The sequence below is a fragment of the Chlorocebus sabaeus genome, chromosome 26 (assembly GCF_047675955.1).
Source record: "Chlorocebus sabaeus isolate Y175 chromosome 26, mChlSab1.0.hap1, whole genome shotgun sequence".
In the NCBI taxonomy this organism is placed as follows: Eukaryota; Metazoa; Chordata; class Mammalia; order Primates; family Cercopithecidae; genus Chlorocebus; species Chlorocebus sabaeus.
Window position 1 is genome coordinate 51,130,147 of NC_132929.1, and position 22,391 is coordinate 51,152,537.

The 22,391-nt window shown below is 43.6% G+C and overlaps 1 protein-coding gene across 12 annotated transcripts in view; it reads right to left on the minus strand.

Moving 5' to 3' along the window:
* LOC119623275 (chondroitin sulfate proteoglycan 4-like) overlaps window positions 1–22,391 on the minus strand; it is a 62,031-nt gene that overhangs the window by 27,783 nt on the left and 11,857 nt on the right. For 8 of the 12 annotated variants that reach the window (XM_073012328.1, XM_073012334.1, XM_073012333.1 and 5 more), the window contains exon 5: window positions 7,020–7,199. The exons of 1 other annotated variant lie outside the window; for it this stretch is intronic. The gene's annotated coding sequence lies outside the window, so the exon portion shown is untranslated. 3 more of the 12 variants (XR_012091551.1, XR_005244406.2, XR_501901.3) reach the window with 3 other exon arrangements.

A 22,391-nucleotide genomic window follows, 5' to 3' on the forward strand; every position in this document is an offset into this window, starting at 1 on the left:
ATCGAGCTGTTACTATTGCTTGTTTATGGGGTGAGGATGGAAGGGACTGGAAGAAGGTTATTAATGTTATTCTTATATATATATATGAATATATTTTACTTTTTAAAATAAGAAGACTTGCTGATATAATTTTAAAATAATAATTTTAAATATTTAGGCATATTGAGAAAAGAAAACCAAGGAGGCTTTGCAGACACCCCCGCTGTCGGGAGCCCGGTACTGTCAGCTGTGGCTAACCCCACTGTGTTTTTTGACATCGCCGTCGATGGCGAGCCCTTGGGCCATGTCTCCTTCAAGCTGTTTGCAGACAAGTTTCCAAAGACAGCAGAACACTTTCATGCTCTGAGCACTGGAAAGAAAGGATTTGGTTATAAGCGTTCCTGCTTTCACAGAATTATTCCAGGGTTTATGTGTCGGGTGGTGACTTCACAGGCCATAATGGCACTGGTGGCAAGTCCATCTGCGGGGAGAAATTTGATGATAACTTCATCCTAAAGCATACAGGTCCTGGCATCTTGTCCATGGCAAATGCTGGATCCAACACAAACGGTTCCCAGTTTTTCATCTGCACTGCCAAGACTGAGTGGTTGATTGGCAAGCATGTGGTCTTTGGCAAGGTGAAGGAAGGTATGAATATTGTGGAGGCCATGGAATGCTTTGGGTCCAGGAATGGCAAGACCAGGAAGAAGATCACCATTGCTGACTGTGGGACAACTCTAATAAGTTTGACTTAGGTTTTATCTTAACCACTAGACCATTCCTTCTGTAGCTCAGAAGAGCACCCTCCACCCCATTTGCTCACAGTATCCTAGAATCGTTGTGCTCTCACTGCAGTTGCCTTTGGGTTCCATGTTTTCCTTGTTCCCTTCCATGCTTAGCTGGATTGCGGAGTTGAGTTTATGATTATGAAATAAAAACTAAATAATCAAAAAAAAAGAAAAAGAAAAAGAAAAAAAATGAATTGGCCTTAAGAGGTATAATAGCTATTATCCTAGTGTCATGGTAGAAGAAAGGAGAGGATGGAGAGAGATTAAATAAATTAGTTGTTTACTGAACATTTTTTTTTTTTTTTTTTTGAGACAGAGTCTTGCTCTGTCACCCAGGTTGGAGTGCAGTGGTGTGATCTCGGCTCACTGCAAACTCCACCTCCCGGGTTCAAGCCTTCTCCTGCCTCAGCCTCCTGACTAGCTGGGACTACAGGTGCCTGCCATCACAGCAAGCTCATTTTTTGTATTTTTAGTAGAGACAGGGTTTCACCATGTTGGTAAGGCTGGTCTTGAACTCCTGACAGGTGATCCACCCATCTCAGCTCCCAAAGTGCTAGTATTACAGGCATGAGCCACTGTGCCCAGCCTGAAACTTGTTAAGCCCAGGCAGAGTTCCTGGGGCCCAGAGGGATACACGAAATATAAGGCACAGACCTTACTCTCTATTGGCATAAAGTCTGATCGTGGATGAAATTAAAATACTTGAAACCATTTATATATAATGACACAAGCCCCTCCAAAACTGTCCGGTTATTTGTGTTTTATATAACAGTAGTTTCCTTTTCAATAGGTGAAAACTTAAATTTTTTTAACATGTTATAGGGTTGGGGTTGAAAAATTGATGTATATGTTTTAGAATCAGGAGTTGTGGAAATAGGAAAACTTGATGAGACCTGAAGAAATAGATTAAAACCTGTTTGTTTGGGGATGTTTTGGAAAGTTCTTGAGCAGATGTGTTACATATGCACCCAATTTGTGGGACAGTGCTTTGCTAAAGTATAAATGATTATATTTCTGTAAATGGACTTTTTCCCCAAATTTTAATAATTTAAGTGTTCTTGGCATGAAAATGTGGACGAACATTAAATTTTGCTTTTAATTTTAGTAGCATAATCAGAACCAACTCTGCAGCTCACCCCATGTGAACTACTTTTCCATGCATGATCAGGGAGCTGCTCCTTCACAGTTACTGTGAGCTTTGCTTCCTGGGGAGAAGCTCAGAAAAGGGAGGTCAGATGAACCTCAACTCCCATCACCATGGTTAGTTTTGGAGTTGCAACTGGCACTCATTTCCTCTCTTCTCCACTATGTATTCTAACTGCCCTTTATCCTTGGCTAAGACCTCTGCAAGTTTTGGATGCTTACTTGGTGATGTGTTCCAGACCACATTACTGCAGGGACTGAGTCGTGAGTAATCTCTGGCCAAAGTTGCTATACAAAGGGGTCCCTTCACAGTACAGGTGGGTATGGGAATACTAAGAGGCACCCAAGTAGGTCACCTGAGTTCCATATGTACACCATGCCTCTGCCCATTGTATAAAAATGTTCTTACCTTCGCTTGCTGATCAAGACAAATTACTCCTGCCAGGATGGTGACTTCTCTTCTCACTTGCTGGTCTCTGGAGACAAAGAGCCCAAGGTGCCCTGGAAGGCTGCCTTAACCTTGTGTTCAATGGAACTCTGGATTTGCTCCCTGGCTAGAGTGCACCCACTTTGAGGACCAGGAGCTCTAACCCTACAGAGACCACAGTTGTGCAGCCAGAAGTGAAATGTCCCCTTTGAGTCATTAGAAGGGATGAGAAGATGGTAGAAAGGAAGGCACTCCTGCTCCTGCCCCTTGGTTCCTGGGTCCGTGCATTCTTCTCACTGGAGATACAGCTGCATGCGTGAGGACAGGCCTCCCCAGGTCTTTGATTCAGTGCATATGCTGCATCCTGGAGGATGACACCCACTCTTACAGAATATTGTGTCTGGGCTGGCACTGAAGTTGGGCAGTAAGAAGGTTATTGCAGTGCTCTTTCAGGCTGGCTGCTTCTCTATGGTTGTGGTACAACAAGTTGGCCCTGTGGACATGGGCTTCCTTTAGTGTGAAGTGGGTCTCCTGTTGGATGTTATGTTGTGTGGGATTCCATGCCTATGGATCAGACATTCCATAAGCTCCCAAATAGGGAGCTTAGCAGGCTGAGGCTCCGTGGGCAAGAAATGCAGACTTTTACCAGTATAGCTATCTATTCCAATAAGAATTAATCACTGGCCCTCCAATGAGGAAAGGGAACCAATGTAGTCAACTTGTCACCAAGTGGCAATTTGGTCTCCTCAGGAGATAGTGCCATATTGGAGGGTCAGCGTTGGGATCTATTGCTGGAAGATTGGACATTCAGAGGCAGCCATAGCTAGATCATGGAAGTTCATGCCGTTGAGCCCAGCTCTGCTTCTGTGGCAGCTTCATTCATTCTGTGGCAGCTTAATTCTGGGGCAACTAATGACAAAGGCTGGATAACACTGGCTGCCCAGGTCATTTTTGCCTACTTGCTTATTCAGTGCCTCTTCCTTAGAGAATGCTTTCTGTAGGGTCATCACTTTCTTCGTGCTTCCAAGAACCACACAGACATGAATCTGCCTATCTCCTAAGAGACACGGTGTTAAATCCAGTGTCCTAAGACAGTGTCCCAAGACTATGAAGTCTTGCTCATCCAGTCTTATATTCTGGCCTCTTTGATGTAACACCCTCAACATGAAATCCCAGGAGTTCTTCCCTTGGCTTCTGCCAGTCTATGGTGGCTAATTCTTCTAGCTGTTTTGGGATGTGATCTTTTTCTTCCATGATCAGTCACAGCATGTCCTTGGAAGTGGTATGCTGGGGTTTAGCCCTGTTTATCCATCTGGCACCAGGAGAAGAGAGAGTATTCTGAGGGGACACTTGTTGTATTGAAGAAAAGAGGCCTCTGCAGTGTCCTCCTTCCTGGGCAAAGATCTCAACTTGTTGTGGGGTGGGGCACTTCTGCAGCCTCTAAGGGCTTGGGAGTTTGCAGAGCCACAGTCTTCAGGGGTCCTTCACCCAGATGTCCTTATCCCATGTTTCAGGGTCCCAGCTTTTCTCAACTAGGGCCCTGACCTTAGTGTAGCAGACCTGCCTTGCCTGACCACTCATTGACTTTGTAGTTCTGCAACTCTATGAAATGTTGACTTTATACTGCAGTTATGCCCACTTTGCACTGCTGAACACAAGAATGCTTTGTAAGCTACCAAAAAGGACCTTTGTCTATCATACTTATTTTTTAAATCCAGGTTAAGGTAAAATCTACATATAGTAAAATTTAGATGTATACTTTGATCAGTTTTTGACAAACGTATATATTTGTGTAAGAACCACCATAACTGAGATAGAGAAAATAAGCATCAGCCCCCAATATTCCTTCAGGATGCCCCTTTGTAATTAATCTTCTTCCCAACCCTGGTGCCTGGCAACCACTGATCTGATTTCTGTAGCTGTGACTTTTTAGAAGTATCATATAAATGGAAACACTCATGAGGTCTTTTGCACCTTGCTTTCTTCATTTTAACACATTTGAGATTCATTCACGTTGTTGCACGTATCAGTACTTCATTCCCTTTTGTTGTGAATAGTATTCCATTGTATAGATGCATCACAATTTGTTTACCCATTTCCTATTAGATGGGCATTTGGGTTGTTACAGTTTTGGGTAATTATGAATAAAACTTCTAAAAACTTTCACATTCAAGTCTTAGTGTGAAGCTATGCTTTCATTTATCCTGGGTAAATAGCCATGAGTGAGACTGTTGGGTTATATGATAAAGTGTGTGTTTCAGTTAATTTAAAAATACTCCCAGGCTGGGGGCAGTGGCTCAGGCCTGTAATCCCAGCACTTTGGGAGGCCAATGTGGGAGGATCACTTCATCCCTGGAGTTTGAGACCAACCTGGGCAACATAATGAGACCCCCATCTCTACCAAAAATGGAAAAAGTAACCAGATGTGGTGGCACATGTCTGTAGTCCCAGCTACTTGGGAGGCTAAGGTGGGAGGATTGCTTGAGTTCAGAGGGTTGAGGCTGCAGTGAGCCCTGATCATGCTACTGCATTCCAACCTGGGCAACAGAGTGAGAGCTTGTTTGTTTGTTTGTTTGTTTGTTGACAGGGTCTCACTCTATTGCCCAGGCTGGAGTGCAGTGGTGCAATCTTGGCTCCCGGGGCAATCAGGGCAATCTCCACCTCCCAGGCTGAAGCAAGTCTCGTGTCTCAGCCTCCCGCCGAGCCTTACTGCCTGGCTAATTTTTGTATTTTTAGTAGAGACAGTTTCGCCATGTTGGATAGGCTGGTCTTGAACTCCTGACCTCAAACAATCCATCTGCCTCGGCCTCCCAAAGTGCCAGGATTACAGGTGTGAGCCCCGGCGCCTAGCCAGACCCTTGTCTTTATAAAAAAACAAAACAAAACAAAAAGAAAGAACGAAAGAAAGAAAGAGAGAGAGAGAGAGAAAGAAAGAAAGAAGGAAGGAAGGAAGGAAGGAAGGAAGGAAGGAAGGAAGGAAGGAAGGAAGGAAGGAAGGAAAAGAAAAGAAAGAAAGATGTAAGTTTAAAAAAGTTAACGACAAAAAGGGAAGAGATGTGGCTATAAAATAATGGCAAGTGGGAGACCTATGGTGATGGTCCAGTTCGAGTATCTTGATAAAGGGGGTAGTTTTGCAAGGCTACACATGTAATAAAATTGCATAGAACTATACACACACACACACACACACACACACACACCCCACACACAAATGAGCCTATACTGGTAAAATATGAATACATTCTACGGATCGTACCAATGTCAAATTGTTTTGTTTTGTTTTTGAGACAGAGTCTTGCTCTGTCACCCAGGCAGAGTACGGTGGTGCGATTTTAGTTCACTGCAACCTCTGCCTCCCGGGTTCAAGCAATTCTCCTGCCTCAGCCTCTTGAGTAGCTGGGATTACAGGTGTGCACCCCCAGGTCCCGCTAATTTTTATTTTCCTTTTTTTTTTTTTTTGGAGACGAAGCCTTGCTCTGTCACCCAGGCTGGAGTGCAGTGGTGCAATCTTGGCTCATTACAACCTCCGCCTCCCAGGTTCAAGCAATTCTCCTGCCTCAGCCTCCCGAGTAGCTGAGACTACAGGTGCATGCCGCCATGTCCAGCTAATTTTTTGTATTTTAGTAGAGACAAGGTTTCACTGTGTTGCCCAGGCTGGTTTTGAACTACTGAGCTCAGGCGATCCACCCACCTTAGCCTCCCAAAGTGCTAGGATTATAGGCTTGAGCCACCGTGCCCAGCCTTTTTTTTGTTTTCTTGAGGTAGAGTTTTGCTCTTGTTGCCCAGGCTGGAGTGTGATGATGCCAGCTAGGCTCACTGCAACCTCTGCTTCCCAGTTCAAGCAATTCTCCTGTCTCAGCCTCCCGAGTAGCTGGGATTACAGGCACCCACCACCATGCCGGCTAATTTTTGTATTTTTAGTAGAGACAGGGTTTCATCATATTGGCCAGGCTGGTCTTGAACTCCTAACCTCAGGTGATCTGCCTGCCTCAGCCTCCCAAAGTGCTGGGATTACAGGTGTGAGCCACCATGCCTGGCCAATTGTCATTACTTTTCTAATTAAAAGTGGCACATCATTGTTGAACATATGATTAGCAACCACAAAAACCCACTGAATGAATATCAAAGTGAATGTCCTGCCTGTAGGGATTCAAACAACAAAATTTTTTCTTTTAATCAGTCTTGGAAGGATAAAGGGAATTTAAAATAAATAATATTTACACTTAAAACACGGAAAAATCATACATTATTTGCTAAGAGGTTTGGCAATAACTTGACTGTCGTTTGCCTTAAAGGTGCTTGCCAGCCTGCTCTCAGTGGGAAGACCAGGTTAGACCCTTGTGTAGGACAATCAGATTATTTCCTGGGTCTGTCTCCTGATCATTAACAATGATTGTTGAATAAGGACTACTCCTTTCCCCCACGATCAGGAAACCCTGAAGATAAATCTGTTGTGCTCTGTTTTCAAGGCTTTGTGACCACCCAACAGCCTTCAAAGAGGCTGTGGCAGCCTCAGCTGATGGCCCTTTGCTTCGTATCATAAAATCCCAAGAGAAAGGTGGTGTGTAAGCTTAACATTTGCTCATTTCCCTTAAGCAGGCATAATACTAATATTCATGGAGGCCTGTGAAGAGCCACTTGATGCAGAAGCCAGGTGACTATAAGTGATAGAGGAAATTTACCTGAATTGGTTCAAGATGTGTGTTGCTAGGAAACTATGTCCACAGGCGAATAATCATATTGATTCTAGGAAAATGGTGACACTAAGTAAGTGAACAGACAGGTGCAGCCACACAAACTCCATTTAGCCTTTTTATGCTCCTTAGATGAAAGGCTTGCTCTTGTTTTGTATTAAAGTCGATCTTGAGGAAAGAGAAGAACAAGGAATGATTATTTGCTATGATCATCATCATATTATTACTTAGATATATTTACCAAGGCCTTTTGCAGACATTATTTCTAAATTTTAAAACAACTTTTCCCTTTTTACAAATGAGGAAATTGCAGCCCAGAGAGGTTACATATTTCCCCAAAGTCACACAGTAAAGGGCAGAGCTAGAATTTGCAAGTCAGGTCTGTCAGATTTCGGCCTGGGCTCTTGTCACCACAGCTGCCAAATGATCACATCTTTGTGGTCAGAGGAAAATATTAAACTAAAATAAATGGCTGAGCGTGATGGCTCACACCTGTAGTCCCAGAACTTTGAGAGGCTGAGTTGGGAGGATCCCTTGAAGCCAGCAATTTGATACCAGCCTGAGCAACATAGTGAGACCCTGTCTCTACAAATATTAAATTTAAACAAATAAGAAATGTATTTGTGGCGAACAGAAGGATGCTGAACATAGCCTTAGGTGGATTTATGTTTGCAGTGAAAATATTTTCTGGTGTTTTCCTAATACATAATAGGGGAAAATACTTGGGGTCCCAACTAGATTGGCACCACACCTCCCAAGTTTCACTGACATGAAGTAAGTGAACAGACAGGTGTGGAGGGCAGGACCATATCTCTGTTGTGTCCATGGTGCCCTACTGTAAAATGGGTATAACAAGGCTTCCAGGTTTGGAGCCAGCAAGCTGTCATTTGTTAACTATAATGACATTGGGGAAGTCACTTAGGACATCTGAGCTTCATTGGTATCTATACGGGGATCATGGCACCCATGTTGCAGACATGTTTAAGGAGTCTGAATTTTATTGCACAATCCTGGGGGTAAGACTTATATTATTTTTCTAAATCAAATTTAACCTGACTTCAAACCCTATATGTCAGGGTGGGGCAATCTTTCCTTTGGGGAGTTGGGGCGCTGCTTTTGGGATGTATGGAAAACAGAGAAAGATCTTTATTATTCAGTCCATCTGATTGCCACTGAGATGCTTGTTGTCTACGCCAATGTTTCTTAGAGTTGTCTTAGAGTCTCCCTAAGGCAGGCAATTTCATCCCTCCTCTGAAGTTCAGATTCTACTGTCTCACAGCTGCTCCCAAGGCCATGGCTGTTGGTGGCCAGTCCTCTGGTGGCCAGGAATAGCACTGCTCAGGAGTGGGCCAAGAGCTTCCACCACCCAAGGAAATTCCCTTTAAATCCCTCTTCCTCAGTTCAGGGCACGTTTCCCAGTGTATAGTTGCCCTGTTATTACTGCAACATCACATGGTTTCAGAGGTATGCTGAGGGAGAGACTTTTTTAAATTTCAAGTTATATATTTAATGTGTATTAACAATTTGAGCTAATATATTAAACCCATGATCTATAGCTTCCTTTTAAAATAACTTTAAAATGTCAGTCAATATAAAGTGAAAAATAATGATTTCATAATATTACCATCAGTAATAGCAGATATTGCAAAAATCTTGAAGAGCTACAGGGATTTCTGAGGTCTGTTCAATAGAAATATCACATGAAATCAAAAATGCAACCACATATAGATATGTACTTTAAAATTTTCTAGCAGCCACATACAAAAGAAACAGGTGACATTAATTTTGATAATATGTTTTATTTAACTTGATATATCCAAAATACTATAATTTAATATGTAACCAATATAAAAACTATTTGAGATATTTTACATTCTTTTTCCTTTAATGCAAAGTGTTTGCTTGTTTGTTTGTTTGTTTTTTTAAAACATTTTTGCTCTTGTCACCCAGGCTGGAGTACAGTGATGTGATCTCGGCTCACTGCAACCTCCGCCTCCCAGGTTCAAGCGATTCTCCTGCCTCAGCCTCCCGAGCAGCTGGGGTTACAGGTGCCTGCCACCACGCCCAGCTAATTTCTGTATTTTTAGTAGAGGTGGGGTTTTGCCATGTTGCCCAGGCTGGTCTTGAACTCCCGGCCTCATGATCCGCCCGCCTTGGCCTCCCAAAGTGCTGGGATTACAGGCGTGAGCCACAGCGCCTGGCCAATGCGAAGTTTTTGAAACCTGGTATACATTTTATACTTACTGCACATCTCCTTTAGACTAACCGTATCCCAGGCACTCAACAGCCACACATGGCTAGTGGCTACTGTACTGCAGGACGCAGGTTTAGGGAAGTGAGGACAGATTCTGCCACTTAAGCCTCCAAATCCCATAATGGCTGTTGCCAAACATTTTTTGGCTCAGGTACCTCCTAAAGAGTTTTAGAAACCTATGTGTCCCCTCCCCACCCTCCTCTGTCTCACAGACACACATTGCTAGATTGATAACGACAAGTTCTATAAGATTAAATAGTTGTTAAGGGTATAATTTGCAATATCTTCTAAATATTGACTTTAGGCCAGGCATGGTGGCTCATGCCTATAATCCTAGCACCACTCCAGCCTAGATGACAGAGTGAGACTCTGACTCAAAAAATGAAATAAATAAAAAATAAATATTGACTTTAAAACAAAACTCTAACAGCATTTTTAGAATAGTCAATGGAATGTAAATATCATAGCACTCTGTTCCCTACCATTGTCCAATTATACAAATCATTAAGGTCTTGCTTTTCTTCATTTTTCTTCTTATACTTGTATTTCTATTTCTCTTTCCTCTACCTAACTTTATCTAAAGTTCTCTTATTGTCTTAAATGAGCCTCTCTGCAAAAGGAATTTATATATAAATTTAAATTTGAGAACGACTTCCTGTAACCATAAAGCTGTGTTATTTAAACAGTACAATTATTTTGGAAACCCTTATCTAAACAACAGAACTGGTCTTGCCACCTGCTTCGTTCATGTAGCCATGGATGAATATTTCAGGCGGGAACAAAGATCAGACCCTACTTTTACCCTGGGGTGTAAACTAAGCCCAATGAAAGTGATCTTCAGAACTTGTTTAACGATGTGCTTCTGCTCCTTAATAACTATTTTTGTTCTCAGTAGGTAAGGTTTTGGTTTAATCTTGACACATTAGAACGAGTCAATCTGAGAAGCTTGGATGGGAGGGTAAGGACAGTTAAGAGTCTAGGATGAGTATATTTCTGGGTATTCTCTATCCCGTTTTGTGGAATCCTCTAATTACTAACATCCAAATAAATGCCCACTCAAATCAATAAAATCCTATACCTAAACTGATTGGAAAGCAGGAACAATGAAAAAAATATATATAGATGTATAAACGAGGACTTCATTTTAAATGTCTTCTTCCGTGAGTTGCAAGAAGCAGGGCCACTAATCAGGATTTGATGAGATCAACAGGGCTTTGTGTGCCCCAGCTTTTCAGTGGGGAAATTACATAGTGGGAATGCAATTTTTATTTAAAATGGACACATACAGACCTAAATGGTGGGTGGATCACAGACTAGAGAAAAAAAAGATTTCAGGGCACCTCCAATGGGACACAGGATCTAGGAGGTGGGCTACATAACAGTAAACTTGAGCTTGTTCTCTGTGCCCTCAGATGTTAATCTTCACAGCTCCCAGTTACATCCCTCTCGGATGTGAATAACAATATTTCTCAAATTCCCATGTGGGCTGTTAATGACATGTTATAGAAGTACAAACTATTGGAAATTTTTTGTTTTGTTTTGTTTTTTTGAGACAGTCTTGCTTTGTCGCCCAGACTGGAGTACAGTGGCGTGATCTCAGCACACTGCAACCTCCGCCTCCCAGGTTCAAACAATTCTCCTGTCTCAGCCTTCTGAGTAGCTGGAATTACATGCATGTGCCACCATGCCTGGCTAATTTTTGTATTTTTAGTAGAGATGGAGGTTTCACCATGTTGGTCAGGCTGGTCTTGAACTCCTGACCTCATGTGATCCACCTGTCTTGGCCTCCCAAAGTGCTGGGATTACAGGTGTGAGCCACCGCGCCTGCCTTGAAAGTTTTAAAATTGGATTTCATTCTTACTGATTTCTCAATTACACATCTTTCAACAGGCTTTGGCATCTAGAGTTAATAACAACCGTTATTCACCAAACACCTAGAGTCTGTTGGGCACAGTGCTAAGCCATTATATGTGTTATTTCAGCCAGGAGTTTGGATATCACAACTTGGAGAGAGTTTGGTGCTGAAAACTGGCTCCCACAACCTAAACGCATATGATACTGACTGAGTCTCAACTCAGTGGTTTAAGTTTCAATGGGGAACATGCCCTCCCAGTGATGAGAAAAGGGTTGTGCATGAGCCATCCCTCCAACCTGGAGTAATAATCAGAAAGTAGCAGACTGAACATGGAGCCAGGAGAGAGAGGCGGCTGGTGCTGAAGGATCCTTCAACCAGACAGGAGGACAAGTCCCCAAACAGCCTTGGCTGACTCTCTCTTGTTTGCAATTCTTGGGCAGAATGTATGGAGAATGCAACGTGCTGAGATGAGGAGGAAATGCCCAGAATACTCCAGGCTTCATTTCTGTCATTCCGAGAAGAGCCTCCACTGCTTGGCTCAGCAACCCAAGTGGCCTCTGAGGTATAAAAGCAGAGCAGAATGCATTCAGGGTGCCTCAGCTGTGGTGCTATATTAGTCCAGTTTGTGTTGCTATAAAGGAATATCTGGGTAATTTATACAGAAAAGAAGTTCATTTGTTTTATGGTTTTGCAGGCTGTGCAAGAAGCATGGCACCTGCATCTTCTCAGCTTCTGGTGAGGTCCTCAGGAAGCTTCCACTCATAGTAGAAGGCAAAAGGGGAGCCAGCATGTCACATGACATAAGAGGAGCAAGAGAGAAAGAAGAAGGCACCAGGTTCTTTTAAACAACCAGATCTCATGTGAACTAATAGTGTGAGAACTCACTCATTACCATGGGGAGGACATGAAGCCATTCATGGGAGATCCGCTCCCATGACCCCAACACCTCCGACTAGGCCCCACCTCCAACACTGGGGATCACATTTCAACATGAGATTTGGAGGGGACAAATATCCAAACTGTATCAGGTGCAAAGTAGGGCACATACAGATAAGTCTGCATCTACCGTGGGCAGCCTCCCTGAGCCTTGGGGGCCAGCACATCATGGATCCTAGACTTCTGTTGGCCCTTGCTGCCTGTCTGGGAGTACTAAGTTGCTTTGCCTGACATGCTGCATAAGTGCTGTGTCTCACCAACACTGGCAGCTGGGTTTGGGCAAAACCTCCTGCTAGATCTAAAAAACTGGTAGATCTAGGAACCGTAGTAGTAGTAGAAGTTGGTGAGGTGTTTAGAGTTCTCCCCTGGGATTAATAAGTACACAGAATTCCCCTGCAGGGATTGATACCCATACACAGTATTCTGCTTAACAGAGACCCTGGTGGTGCTGATGAGCACCTACTCCCCACGCTCCACCACACCTTCAGGGAGTCCAGAATATCCATGCCCACCAGAAAGTCAGGCTCTTCTTCGGGAAAATATTAGACTGTAAAAATCATTATTATTTTTTCAGACACAGGGTCTCACTCTGTCACCCAGGCTAGAGTGCAGTGGCACAATCATAGCTCACTACGGCCTCCAACTCCTGGACTCAAGTCATCCTGTCTCCTCAGCCCACTGAGTAGCTGGGACTACGAGTGTGCACCACCAAGCTCAGCTAATTTTTTTTTTTTTTAAGAGAAAGGGTCTCACTACGTTGCCCAGGCTGGTCTCAAACTCCTAGCCTCAAGTGATCCTCCCACCTCAGCCTCCTAAAGTACTGTGATTCCAAGCATAACCTACCACACCCAGCCCCCTATAAATTCTTAACTCACAGTCATCTCCATCCTAAATTTGATGAGTTTAGATCTTCTTCCTTGTGTCTCAATCATTCCATCAGATTTTTCAACATATTTTTGCTCTTTTCTAAACATGTAGACAGTGTTACGTCATGTACTGACAAATAAGGATTATCAACAGACACACGTAACGCCAAGGATCCCACGGCTTTCCTGGGAAGATGAGTCTCCTGCCCCTTCCTTTGCAATGTCTTCCAGATTTCATCTCCACTGTACTTACAGAAATGATGTTCTCAGCCCTCCACTCATGGCCTCCGACCGATTCTGGCAGTGAGGCCTGCCCCGGGATTCCCACAAATCTGACAGAAACTTATGTGACCTCTTTGCTAGGTCTCACTGGTTATTAGTGAATATGTGGTGTGTTATCTTCTCTTAACTACCTTGTCTTTGGGGGCAAATGCAAAGCAATTCTGTACACCTCACCTCTCTCCATCCAAGCCAAGCCAAGCCAAGGGCCAGAGTCCTTGGGTGACTGTCCTGCCCTGTGATCAGGCACACTTTCTGGCTCTGCTACAAGGCAAACTTGACCTTCTTGTTTCTGCTAGCCTGCAAAAACATTAACGATCAACTATTGCTGAGACCAGCTCGGTCAGGGAGACCCTAACCCAGTGGTGCTAGAGGAATTAAAGACACACACACAGAAATGTGGAGGTGTGGAGTGGGAAATCAGAGGTCTCACAGCCTTCAGAGCTGAGAGCCTTGAACAGAGATTTACCCACATATTTATTGACAGCAAGCCAGTGAAAAGCATTGTTTCTATAGATTAGAGATTAACTAAAAGTATTCCTTACAGGAAACAAGATGGGCCAAAATAAAGGGATGGACTCTGGCTAGTTATCTGCAGCAGGAGCATGTCCTTAAGGCACAGATCGCTTATGCAATTGTTTGTGGTTTAAGAATGACTTTAAGCAGTTTTCCACCCTGGGTGGGCCAGGTGTTCCTCGCCCTCATTCCCATAAACCCACAACCTTCCAGCGTGGGCATCATGCCCATCACGAACATGTCACAGTGCTGCAGAGATTTTGTTTATGGCCAGTTTTGGGGCCAGTTCATGGCCAGATTTTGGGGGGTCTGTTCCCAACAAACTATCACAACCTTTATGCCACATTTATCAACCTTAAAGGGATGCCTGGGCTTTGAAAGCTTTTTAGCATGGTTGGCTGCCCAAGAAGTCAAAGATCAGACCAGCCAATTGTGTCAAAGTTAACCTCGTTCTTTAGAGCCATAACTAATACTTGTTTGTTTGTTTTGAGACAAAGTCTCGCTCTGTCACACAGGCTGGAGTGCAGTGGTGCAATCTCAGCTCACTGCTACCCCCGCCTCCGAGGTTTAAGCGATTTTCCTGCCTCAGCCTCCTGAGTAGCTGGGACTACAGTTGCATGCCACCATACCTGACTAATTGTTTTGTATTTTTTTTAGTAGAGGCAGGGTTTCGCCATATTGGCCAGCCTGGTCTCGAACTCTTAACCTCAAGTGATCCACCCGGCTCAGCCTTTCAAAGTGCTGGGATCACAGGTGTGAGCCACTGTGCCCAGCCTACATTTTTATTTAATATGTTTTAAGTCACTGTGCTCAACTAAGCAGTAAGATTTGGAATGTGATCTATAGTTCTTACTTTGGGGCATCAAGGAAAACTTCCAGCTCAGTGAACAAACAGGCAGTTTAATGTGGTATAGAAGAGTGGCTTTCAAACTGGCTTCACGATAAGAAATTCATGTTAAATGATAACCCAATGCATGCACGTGCACACACACAGACACTCCTACATCACTGAAACAGAAGTATCTTCAAGCAGTGCTGCACTAGAGGAAAATGCACATGAAAGTGATTTCTTAGGAAATATTCCCAGGGGAAAGAGAGAAGTGAGAAAGTAGGAGTAGAAAGAGGCCACGTAAGGGTACAACATCAAGTCAAGTCCCAATTGGAAGGCAATTTTGATTAATTCCCACAGAGGGCTTGGGGGAACATCATAGATCACACCTCAAAGTCATCCCAGTGAGACGGCAAAAGAGCTGGACTATGTCTGTCCCCACCCTCATCAGTCATTGGTTAAGGGCTGTGCCAGGAGGGAAGAGACACAAATTCTCAGGCGCTTCTGGCTCTCTTGCACCTTCCAGCAGAATGCTGGCTTCTGTGAAAGAATGCACACTGGAATTCAGCTGGTCTACAAAGAGATGGCAGAGGGATCCCAGATGACATAGGTAGAGCAGGGACAGCTTCTGCTACAGTGCCCTATATTGCTTTTACTTTCTGATATTTTTCACAGCAAAGCAAACTTTCCTGTTGCTCTGCTAACTTCGTTACTGCTCACCCATCTGCCTTCCATCTTCCAGCATTTTCTTGTTAGCTCTTGTCTGTTGTTACCTCTTCTATTCTCTTTATCCTTCCAGTTTTTATAAGATTATTTTTTATTCCTTTTCAGTCATTTCAGAGATGCTTCAGGATGGAGCTGTGATAAACACATGTGTTCAGTCCACGATGTTTAATAGGGACTGCCTCCTGATTTTTCCATATGAATTACTGAGGAGTAGGTAGCAGACTGTCTTGATGCCCTTCCCCATGTCCCCTGAACTGAGCTGACCTGACCTGCAGCTGCAGTGAACTTAGGAATCCTAAGCATGCTGACGGCTTGCCCACTCAAGCACCTGCCTCATTCTGCTTCTCTGAGGATTTCCTCCAGTACAACAAAAGCTTGCCCAACCTTCACAAGGCATCCTAGAATTGCTGGGGACAGAACACCCCTCAACCCATGAAGGATGAGGATCAGTGGATTAATATTCAACCATCCCATACCTCGGTGGGAGGCATTCTGTGTGGTTCCTCAGAGGTCCCAAATGGGAAAGAGCCCAAATTGCCCACAGTAATAACCCATTCATCAATTCAGTTTTCTGTTTCACCTCTCTCACTTTCCACACTCACTCACTTGCTCTACCTGGGATCCTCTCCAAGACAGACTCTTGTATCCAAAGCTTTGTCACAAGGTTTGATTTTGGAGGAAGTCAAATTAAGGTAACGGGTACTGGAAGTGACTATAGAAAGTATATTCTCAATGGTATGGTGGCAACAAAAACCCCACTGGTGGTGGTGAGTAAGGTGTTGACAAACCCTGGCACTTTTAAGAATTCCAGTTACCTACACTTGACCCGTGGTGTACTTGGATGAGGTAAAGGTGAAAGAGAAGTTTAGCTTATGCAGTAGTGCTCATCCTCCTGAAGGATGTGGGGTTGTGATAATCACAGGAATTGAAGAGTTGTCTTGTTCCTGTTAACTGCCTTAGAAGAATTGGGAAAAAAGAAAGACAGGTTTATATCATCCAACTATCCATTCACAGCATAGTAGTGAAAGCCAGAAGGCCTCCTTGGAAGGATCTAAAGTGATCTCCATTTCCTTAGCCAGGCATGGTGGCTCACACCTGTAATACCAGCACTTTGGGGGGCTGAGGCAGGTGGATTACTTGAGATGGGGAGTTCAAAACCAGCCTGGCCCACATGGTGAAACCCCATCTCTACTAAAAATACAAAAATTAGCTGGGCATAATGGTGCACGCCTGTAATCCCAGCTATTTAGGAGGCTGAGACAGGAGAATCTCTTGAACCCAGGTGGCAGAGGTTGCAGTGAGCCGAGATCATGCCAATGCACTGCAGCCTGGGTGACAGAGAGCCATATTCTGTCTCAAAAAAAAAAAAAAATATCCATTTCCTGCAACTGGGGGCAGACTGTTCTAAAAAATGACACTCAGGGGTTCATTGCAAGAGTAACAGAACTACAAAGCCAACTGAAGGCACAGTCCAGGCAGTCCTCTGATGTAAAAGACAAAGCCCTAGAGGAAGGAAACGGTCCCTAGAACTACTGGGGTGCAGGCAGGCATCTGGGTAGACATGCTTGAGAACCTTGAACCCCTACATTCCCTGAACCCTCCAGGTTAGAAGTATCCTGCACCCCATTAGTTGAAGAGAACAGCTTCCCACTGCCTAGAGACTCTACATAGTCCTCCTATGAAGCAGACACCACCAAGATTGCTTCAAAGTCTGCCACTGCCTGCCCTCATTGCATCTATGCCAAAAACTAGGAACAAGTCTCAGCAGGCCCTGAGCAGGGCAGCATAGTTCTTGCTGCAAGAGATGTGGCAGGTTGTATTTTCTGAAGAAGGCTGCAACAGTATCTCTCATCCCAATTGCTTTGCTACGATGCAAACTTGTCATTCCCCTACCAAGAGATGAAATCTAATTTCTTTTTTCTTTCTTGTTTTTTTGAGACAGAGCCTTGGAGTCTCGCTCTGTCACCCAGGCTGGAGTGCAATGGCACGATCTCGGCTCACTGCAACCTCTGCCTCACAGACTCAAGCAATTCTCCTGCCTCAGCCTCCCAAGTAGCTGGGATTGCAGGTGGCTGCCACCACGCCTGGCTTTTTTTTTTTTTTTTTTTTTTTTTTGTATTTTTAGTAGAGACGGGGTTTTTACCATGTTGGTCAGGCTGGTTTTGAACTCCTGACCTCAAGTGACCCGCCTGCCTCGGCCTCTCAAAGTGTTGGGATTACAGGTGTGAGCCACCGCGCCCGGCTGAAATCTAATTTTAATCCCCTTGAATCTGAGCTGGACTTTACTTGCTTTGACCAGTAGTGTTCAGAAGGGATGCTGTGTGATTCTCACAGCTGAGTCATAAAAGGTGATGAAGCTTCTATCTTATTCCTGGGGACAGTTGCCTCTGTGGCACTGAGCTACTGTGTAAGAAGACAACCTACCCTGAGGCCACCATGCTGAAAGAAAGCAAAGCCACATGAAGACTGAGTAAGCTGGTTGCTTTAGCAAGATCCTTCATACTGATAGTGAATGTGTACTTCTATCTTTCTCGTGTGAATGCAAACTATTTTTGCAATAGTCTCACACTAAGTGCCAAAGACTTGTTTTCGTTGAACGCATTCTCTTTATCATTCATGACCTGGTCCTAGGAATTTGTTAAATGCTCCTCATTTCTGTTACAATATAGTCTGCAATCACCTTGATCATCTTGACATTCTGTAGAACATCATCCTGGCCCATTATATGAATGACAGAATAATAATTGGACTTAGTTTTCAGGAAGGAGCAAGTATTCTGGCTTGAAATACTTCATGCTGAAGGATGAGAGATAAACCCTACAAAGTTCTGGAAGCCTGCCACGTCAGGGAGTATTTTAGAGGCCCAAAGATCTAAAGGTATGTTGAGACGTCCTATCTGAAGGAATATTTTACATTTCCTACCACTAAGAGAGAGGCACAGCACTTGCTGAGCTGCTTTGAATTCTTGAGGCAAAAGCAAAAACAAAAAGACACAAACAAAAACAAACCAAAACTACCCTTGAGAGTAATGCTCTGATCCACTGTATCAGAAGACTATTGGCTTTGAGGAGGTCAGACGAAGCCTCTGAATAGCCTTGTAAACACTTAAGGCATCAATTTAGAAATGACACCTCGCATGGCTGGGTCATTGTCCTTGAGGATGCAGTATGTTTGCTGAACCAATGATCACCATATGCAATCACTGTGCTGTTTCCCCAGCATCTCGAATACACAGGAACGCTAATTAAAGGGTGCAAGTAGGATGGACTTAAACACACTCCCTTTGAGCCACTAGTGGAAATTATGTTTTTAATTCTTATAACTTCAGGCTCTTCCTGATGAAAAGCCTTGGTCTCAGGGTGTGTGGACAGAGGGAGACAGTAAGTGTTTCACCGCATCAATACAGTGTCACCTGAGGACTTGGGCATCTCCATGCTGTCAGATCAGCAGGCAAAATGGGCATGATTACACTGGCAGGGGTGACCGACTTTGATTATCTTGAAGAGTTGGAGTTGCTGCTACACAAGGAGGAAGATGTCTAGAACTTGGGGGAATCACTTGGGGACCCCTTAGTGTTTCTATGCCTGATGATAATAGCAGAGAAGCAAGTGAAGCAACCATGGCCTGACAAGGGCAAGGTAATCAAGGCTCAACCACTCAGAGATAAAGGTGCGGTCATTCACTGAGCAAGCAACGATGACTAGTGGAAGTGCTAGCCAAGGATTTGGGAACTCTAGAAGAGGTGGTGGAGCAGAGGGATGATGAGTATAGATTATAGCCTTGGGACCAGCTGTAGCAGTGAAGATTGTGACTTGTTCCACATATTCTTCTATTTTCAATCATTTTTGGAGATTGCAGCCAGCTACAACCCTGAAATGTCAGTAACAGAGCAAACTCAGGGTGGGCATGAGAGGATCTGCTGAGAGCAAGGAGTGAACACGGTAGTCACTACTGACACCCTGCCCACGGCCCACCTGTTAGTTCCCCTGCAGCTTGCAAACATGTCCATACACACTGACATCTTCATACCACGAGTGCCGTAACTCTGCTTCTCTGCTGAGGCCCTTCTCAGCCCGTAGTGAGAGTAGCCTGGAAGTGCTGAGGGCATAGTACCCCCAAGGTCAACCTTTAATCAATAAGGTTCAAGAGTTAGAAGATAAGCACTCCCAACTTCCCCATCCGTCAGTGAATTCCTCCTGAGGCATATTCTATATGGTTTCTCAGAGGCTCCCCAGTGGAAGTGAGCCCCAGTGGCTTAGGAAAATGGAACCTACTAATTAAGGCACCCCCTTTTTACTTTCCTCCTTTCTTCCTCTCCCTTTCCTCACTCCATCCCATGAAGTTCCTGAGATCACCAAATAAACTATCTGTAATCAAGTCTTTATCTCAGTCTGCGTTTTGGGGAACCCAAACAAAGATGTAAGTTTTCATCATAAGTTTGCCTGTCTACATTTATTTCTTATTTGCTACAAATATTAGTAATTTTCTTGACAAAAGTAATATGCTGTCAGTTGATAGGCCTAAATAATACATACTTGTGGTGATATCTGCAGTAAAAATGTGAAGAGCAATTTTTAAAAGTTATTTTCACTAGCTTATGAAAAATAAAGAAATTGAACTTTGAAAAAATGCAGCAATACATCCTAACATCATATAAAGAGGAATATTTTCATAACTGTAGAAATGGTTGGCAGGCTGTCAACTATCCAGGGATTATTTTGAAATTGCTGTCATTGGCCAACTACTATGACCAATGAAATCAACATTTTCACGATGCAGGCAAAATAAACATCAAAAGTCAAATTTAATAGGTTTATGTTTTCCTTTAAAAGTTGTTGAACTATCTAGGTTACTCAGCCCTTTATTTTTCATTTTACAGCAGAGTTTTTACATATGCAAATACACATACACATATTTGCATTCAGACATACATGCACACATCTTTTTGTATTTTAAATATTTTCAAAGCGTAGCTCTATAGACTTATGCATTTTAACTTTGGTAATGAATGCAGTATTCCCTTTGGAATCCAGCTTATGAAGAAATTCATGCTGAGGGCAAGTATATAGTAATTCTTTATCTCTTGCATATTAGGAAACCCTTCAGGAGGGATATTACTAAGACAAATTTAGAAAGACCTCCACATTCAGAGACAAAAATGTCAGTGGCATACTGAGAAAGCCAGTGAGTGGTCAAAAATCAGGAATAAACAAGCTTTGCTCATTTGAACCTGTATAAATATTTGTTGAATACATCCTGTTTGTTTTCACTTTTGATGGGATATTAGTTTGTGAAACCAAATGATATCCAGATTCTTTCTTCCCATAGGCTTATGAATACCCAAATATGGCATATTTGCCTCCATATTACAGGCTTCGTTGAACATCAATTGTTTCTCTCTACCTTTCTCCATTTCAATCATGTGATTCTAGTGTGAACTTCTAATTATGGACCCCTGATCTCTCTGTTTCAGTCATAGGGCAGGAATGTTGTTAATTATCATGCATCAAGCACTGTCTTTAGTGATTGTTCAAAGAGGCTATGAAAGCTAAACCAATCAGAGGCCTTCTCCAGAATTCTGAAGTGGAGTTCCACAGGGAGGAAGAGCTTTTTATGCTAGTGATGATGTCTGGAAGCAGCCATGCACCTCCACCACATGGAGAAGGCTGGTATGAAAGAATGAAGCCAAATTGTACGGACACATGATACAAAGTGCCAAGTCCTCAGTTCTAGAGCTGGAAAATCCCACTGGCCAAATCTGTGCCCCCTGTCTTCTGGGGGTTGGTCCTTCTCTCCTCCCACTTTCTGGGAGCACCTCTTGTATCTCTCCCTTTGTTCCTCTGTGGTGCTCAGAGTAAGCCAATGTGGGTTCCCACTGTTTACAAACAAGAGCTCTGATAAATGTGCTGCATTTACTTTTGTTATTTTATCAAATAGTTATAAACTCAACTGCTTAATTAGGCAAAGCATTCTGCTGCTTTTCCTTTTTGATATCTCAGTAACTGATTTCTAAGGAATAGATGGCATCTTGCTGGAATTGTTTTCACCTGTTGCTCTTTCACCCAGCCTCACCCAGCCTCACCCAGCTCAGATATTGACTAAAGCTGTTCAACTCAGCTGACCTGGCTACGGAGTACAGAGGTAGGTGGGCACCATGGCTTGGGTGCAAAAGAGACCTTAGTGTCCCAAATTGTAATGTTACGTTACCAATGCCTAAATGCTATCTATATTTTGGGACTGCATGAGCAATTCCCAGGATACCCTCACCTTTTTACCCCAGTGATAAAAACCAGAGATCTCAACAAAATAGCTCGTATCTACCATGCTGCAGACAGACTGACAATTCTTTTTTTCTTTCTTTTTTGAGACACAGTCTCACTCTGTTGCCTAGGCTGGAGTGCAGTGGTGTGATCTCGGTTCACTGCAACCTCCACCTCCTGGGCTCAAGCGATTCTTCCACCTCAGGCTCATGATTAGCTAGGATTACAGGTGCACACCACCATGCCCATTTCATTTTTGCCTTTTGTATTGTTTGTAGAGATGGGGTTTCACTATGTTGCCCAGGCTGGTCTTTGGTTCCTGGGCTCAAGCAATCTGCTCACCTCAGCCTCCCAAAGTGCTGGGATTACAGGTATGAGCCACTGTGCCTAGCCAACAATTCTTACAACTATTTTTTGTTACAATTCTGAAGACCTGCTTCAATGTGGGTTTTAGGGTTTGGTTTTGTTTTATATTTTGCTGAGTACTTGCTTTGTTTTTAATCATTTTACAGCCATTTTGAGGATGCATAAACTTCAACTGTTCTTTAATTGTCAATTTCTCCAAATTAGGCTGGGCGCAGTGCCTCACACCTATAATCCCAACTCTTTGGGAGGCCTAGGCGGGTGGCTCACCTGAGGTCAGGAGTTCAAGACCAGTCTGACCAATATGGTGAAACCCCATTTCTACTAAAAATACAAAAATTAGCTGGCGTGGTGGCGTGTGCCTGTAGTCCCAGCTACTTGGAAGGCTGAAACAGGAGAATTGCTTTAATTTGGGAGACAAAGGTTGCAGCGAGCCGAGATTGTGCCACTGCACTCCAGCCTGGGTGACAGTGCCA